The following is a 6,260-nucleotide window of genomic DNA, read 5'->3' as shown; positions in this document are numbered from 1 at the left end:
ATTCCGGAGTTAAGCCACCTGTTAAAATAGTTATTCCTCATCATCACCCACATCAAATGGCACAAGAGCCATAACTCTTGCATTAATATTTTATGAATTATCCCCACTTTTGACTTGGAATTTCAGGTTAAAGTTTAGGTGCACTTTCACTTTATCTCAGTTATTACTAAATGGATTTGATTAAAATTTAAAATATTTGTTTCACATCATCACCCACATCATATGACACAAGGTTCATTCATAACTCTGGAACTAATTTTCAATGAATTATGCCCCCTTTTACTTAGAATTTCAGGTTAAAGTTTTGGTCTTAATTAGTGGAATGGGTAAATAATCAAGAAAATAACATTTATCTACAGTATTGTGATTCCTTTGGGCAAAGTTTGGGTCACTACGCGTGCAGAATTTTCATCGTACCTCAGTCGTTCTTCCACTAATTAAGACGATATTTTCCAGGACAAGTCTTTGTTTACATACAGGTCGAACTACGAAACCCGATTTTTGATATAGTGTTTCAAACTAAAAACATTATAAAGAAAAAGAAACCACTAACCGTAAATTTGTTGATATTCCCTTCGCAGATAGTTCACGGGAAGTGCCGCAATTTCATTGAAGCGGAGCACCAGTGGTGCTGGAATTGCGCGATTAGCAGCCGTGACAAGGTACCCATTCATCGAACTGCGCGTTTAAGTTGAGAAATGTACGATTGAGGCGGGTAAGTATATTTTCCCGTTCATGACTATGGTTCTTATAGAATACCTAGGGGTAGAGTATAACATGTACAGAGGCATTTTCTTTCTGTTCTGGTGCCAGTGGTCCTGGTACATGAAAACAATTGTTTACGGTTCTAATATTTTATTGGGTTATTCAAAAATGTTGCATTAGTATGATTGTTTTAGCCATTTCATCCATTTAAGTAAACTTTACATAAAATGTATTCGGTGAAGTGCTGTAGGCAAAAAAAGTGTACTTTATACAGTAGGGCCTCAACTGGTTCTGAGAAAGTTATAGCCACTTTTTAGCTCACCAGAGCCAAAGGCTCAGGGTGAGCTATTAGGATCACTCACCGTCCGGCGTCCGTCTTCTGTCGTCCGTCGTCCGTAAACTTTTACGTTAAACGACATCTCCTCATAAACCCCTAGGCCAATTTCATCCAAGGAATGTTTCTTGGGTAAAGCTCTACAAAAATTGTTCAAATAATTGAATTCCATGCAGAACTCTGGTTGCCATGGCAATCGAAAGGAAATTTTTTAAAAATCTTCTACTCAAAAACCAGAAGCCCTAGTGCTTAGATATTTGGTGTGAAACATTGCCTTGTAGATCTCTAACAAGTTTGTTCAAATCATGACCCCGGGGTCAAAATTGACCCCGCCCCAGGGGTCATTTGATTTTACATAGGAAAATCTTAAAAAATCTTCTTCTCAAAAACCAGAAGCCCTAGAGCTTAGATATATGACATGTAGCATTGCCTAGTAGACCTCTATTAAAGTTATTCAAATCATGACCCCGGGGTCAAAATTGACCCCATCCCAGGGGTCATTTGATTTTGCATAGATTTCTGTAAGAAAACCTTCAAATTAAAAAAAAAACCAGAAGGCCTAGAGCTTAGATATTTGACATGTAGCATTGCCTAGTGGACCTCTACACGATTTGTTCAAATCATAACCCCCGGAGTCAAATTGACCCCGCCCCAGGGGTTCCTTGATTTTACATAGGAAAATCTTCAAAAACTTTCTAAAAATAAACCAGAAGGCCTAGAGCTTAGATATTTGACATGTAGCATTGCCTAGTAGACTTCTACAAAATTTGTTCAAATCATGACCTTTGGAGTCAAATTGACCCCCGCCCCATGGGGTTACTTGATTGTACATAGAAAAATCTTAAAAATTTTCTAAAAATAAACCAGAAGGCCTAAAGCTTAGATATTTGACATGTAGCATTGCCTAGTAGACCTCTACAGCATTTGTTCAATCTTGATCCCCCAGGGTCAAACTGACCCAGCCCCAGGGGTTACTTGATTGTACATAGGGAAAACTTCATGAATTTGCTGAAAATAAGCTAGAAGGCCTAGAGCTTAGATATTTGATATTTAACATTGCCCAGTAGACTTCTACAAACACTGTTCAAATTATGACCCCGGGGTAAAACTGGCCCCGCCCCAGGGGTTGCTTGATTATGATCGGAAAATCTTTCAATAAATTTCTAAAAATCATCAGTTTGACATTTGAAACATGTAGCTCATATTTCTCTGGTGAGCGATCCAGGGTCATCAAGACCCTCTTGGTTTAGAGAAACTGCCAAATTGTAGCTGAACTGCTGAAATTTTGCAATATTTTGATAAATTCTTGTAGCCATTTTATGGTTAGCTTTCGTTACTGCTCTATTTCCGTCATGAGCTATCAATCGGTCAACAATTTGTAAAAAATTTACTTCAAAATCACAGGGCATATTTACACCAAACTTAACAGGAATTATCCTTACGTGCCCTACATCCGAAATTGTTTAAAGAATTCATTTCCATTTTTCGAATTGTATATGTCATTGTTTGATATTTGATTTACTGTCTACAAAACAGAATATGTTTTACTGTAACATTTACATGATGGGCATATATTGTACATATTTTTAGCTCAACTATACGAAGAATAAGGACGGCTATCCTACTCAACCTGGCATTTTCGTCTTTCCGCGTCCCAACCTTATTTAAAGCTTTTTACACTTTTTTCTCCTTATCTCTTTATTTACTTGATGGATTCAATTTATACTAATGCGTATGGTTATTTCTCACCATCTCCCACATCATCTGACATAAGGGCCATAACTTTGGTACCAGTGTTTTATGATTTATCCCCCCTTTCCACTTAGATTTTCAGTTTAAAGTTTTGGTACACTTTCACTCTATATCTGTTATTAATGAATGGATTTGATTCAAACTTGAATTAATTGATCAATATCATCACCCCCATCATATGACACAATGTGCATAACACTAGCACACATCTTTTCATAAATTATACCCCCTATTAACTTTGAATTTCAGGTTAGACTTTTGATACAATTTCACATCATCTCTGTTATTACAGAATGGATTTGATTCAAACTTGAATTAATTTTTCATCATCATCACCCACATCATATGATACAATATGCATAACTCTAGCTCAAATTTTTCATGAATTATACCCCCTTTTTATTTTGAATTCCAGGTTAGAGTTTTGATGCAATTTCACATCATCTCTGTTATTCCAGAATGGATTTGATTCAAACTTTAAGTAATTGTTCAGCATCATCACCTATATCATATGACATAAGTTGTATAACTCTGGCACATTTTATATCATGAATTATTCCCCCTTTTTACTAGAAATTTCAGGTTAAGTTTTGTTGCACTTTCAGAATATCTAAGTTGTCACTAAATTTAATTAATTTTATTAACTAAAGATGTGTTTTTACTGGTTTTAAACATTTCTGTTTGTATGTAGTGGTTTCATATAATGTCTTAACCTTTTATTCATTTCATGTGTATAATTACATAATATTGTCGCAACAAAATATTATGTTCCCTATACTGTAGGTTTACTTATTTTAGAGGTGTACTAATAACAGCGCTTTTAGCGCTATCGCACGTGCGCTAATTCATGTCCGCGCATTAATTTGTCCAAGCATTTTCATGTACATTTTCATTTGATGATGTTTTCTTCGAAATTTTGCAAATAAATACTCTTGACAGCTTGCACTAGTTACACTGCTTGCTAATATTTTAAGGTTCGTATGATATTCCTGTTTATTGTTCATATTATTATTTTAAATATATGATCATGCAAAATGAAATAATTAAGCTTGTAGTTTGTGCTTTTCCTCATTTAATCAAGTTGTCTTCGATTTCTGTATAACCTTCAGGCATGTCCGTTGTTGCAGTCGCTCGTTTACGGAAAGGCACAATGCATGTAGGACAAAGGGGATTCAATGATTACAATGTGTGACAATCTCGTTTTATTTCAGCAATTATAACCAGTATACAGAATATAAAACACGCAGATTATTATAATTAAATACAAGAAGACAAAACAGTTACGTAGGCAATAATATACTGGGAGCGTGACAAAACATAGACAGACAAAACATCGACACGACAAAACACCGATGCGACAAAGGCTAGACAAAAACATCGATACAAACATTGACAAAACATCGACAGATAATTTATTTACTCTTTTTCTTCATTTTCAGGGGTTAAATTATGTTGAAATTTTTACACATGTCTGAAAGGTTCGGTCTAAATCTTCAGACAATCAAGATTAAGGTTCGAACTTTTAGGTTAATGTTCAGTTAATGGGTGGTGGTATCAAAATGGGCAGTTGTGAAAATTGTTGTCAGGTACTGACCAAACTTACAAAGCTGACACAACATTTAATACCAGTTCGATTAAGTGCAACACTGATATCTTTTATGTGACAACAACTCAATTAGCAATATGGTTTAAATTCATTCAAATTAATTGAAGTATGACAAAAATGATAAACGTTCCCTTACTCTGCAAAATTAAAGACGTTATTTAGTAATTATGAACAAAAACATAAAACAATAAAACAGAGATAATTTCACAACCCAGTATACAATACTATCGCTTTTAACTATTTGATTATTTAGAAGGAAACATTAGCCTAAGAGTTATTGTTATAAATCAACTCCATAACCGTTTTTTTACGGGTTGTCAAAATATCCACCGAATACTTACTGTAGTTAAACTATAGAATTTCACTAACGCCGCGCCACACTGTCTCAAACGTCTTTAATTTTGATCATAATATCATGATGGATAGATAGCCTTGGACCTTGTCATGGCGTAATAACAACTGTTTTTATCTCCTAGGAAGGTATTCATTTCATAATAATCGACGTAGTCTTTCTTCAAGTGCAGTTATATATACCTTTTTAGTTTTTGTGTGTGTGTTTTTTTTTTTGCCTTCATTTATTGTTCTTTGATAGATTGTTTAGCACAAAGTTTGCAATGTTTTTATTTCAGTCCACGAACACGAATCTCACAAGTAAAACTTGAAATTTTTACACATGTCTGAAAGGTTCGGTCTAAATCTTCAGACAATCAAGATTAAGGCTCGAACTTTTACGGTTAATGTTCAGTTAATGGGTGGTGGTATTAGAATGTACGGTTGTGAAAATTGTTGTCAGGTACTGACCAAACTTACACAGCTGACACAAAATTTAATATCAGTTCAATTAAGTGCAACACTGATTTTTTTTTGTGACAACAACTCAATTTTGATGACAGACATAAAGCTACATTACAGTCGAAAATATCATTGAAAAAATACAAGTATCATCAAGGCACACTATCTTAAAGTTATACTTGGTACATGTTCAGGTTGTATAGGGTCGACAGTTTGATTCGTATTACAATAATTACAGCAGAAACACATTACATAAAAATTGCCGACGATTAAGTTTATTTCCGAAAATCTTCGTGAATCTCCGTAAATCTCCGAGAGCCTCATCTCGGACAGCGCTAAAATTAGAAATTAGCGGTCTCGCGAGAGCGCTAATTCACGCCTACAGTATATTGAGTATTTCTTAATATTTTTGACACAGTCTAGAGCTATTGTGCAATATCTTCGTCCACACTTGGAATAATTAAACAATCCAGTGACAGCTCTAGTTTCCTAAGATGTGCCAACTTTCACTATGCTGCCCCCCCCCCCCCCCCCCCCCCCCCCCCCCCCCCCCCCAAAAAAAAAAAAAAAAAAAAACTTGGGAAAAAATGTTTCTCATAATGAGACGATATGTCATGCGTAAGATTCAGACTCCTAGTTACAATTAGAGGTTAAATGTTATCATGCTCTGTTTCTTGTCTGGTCCATTACTCTGCCATTGATGAAGGGATTTTGAAATTTCTTGGCATCCCATAATGAAATGAGGTTTCATGCACAAGACCCATACCCCTAACTACACGTTCAAGATTACACTTAAAAGTTAAAGGTGTTGCTTTTCTGTCAGTTTTCAAGGGATTTGAAAATAATTTTACTCGAACCATACTTGGCCAAAATGCTCACCACATCGAGACGACATGCAGAGCACATGTTGCAGATGGCTCCCTTCAAGGTCAAGGTCACACTTAGAGATCAAAGTTCATATGACTTTTCGTGTCCGCTTTGTAACTCTTGAACTGTTTGAAGGATTGTAAAGAAACTTGGCACAAGTGTTCACCACATTGAGACGATGTTACAGAGCACATTTTCTGATGG

Source organism: Mercenaria mercenaria, chromosome 3 (assembly GCF_021730395.1).
Source record: "Mercenaria mercenaria strain notata chromosome 3, MADL_Memer_1, whole genome shotgun sequence".
Classification (NCBI taxonomy): domain Eukaryota; kingdom Metazoa; phylum Mollusca; class Bivalvia; order Venerida; family Veneridae; genus Mercenaria; species Mercenaria mercenaria.
Note: the sequence above shows the minus strand (reverse complement) of the source record.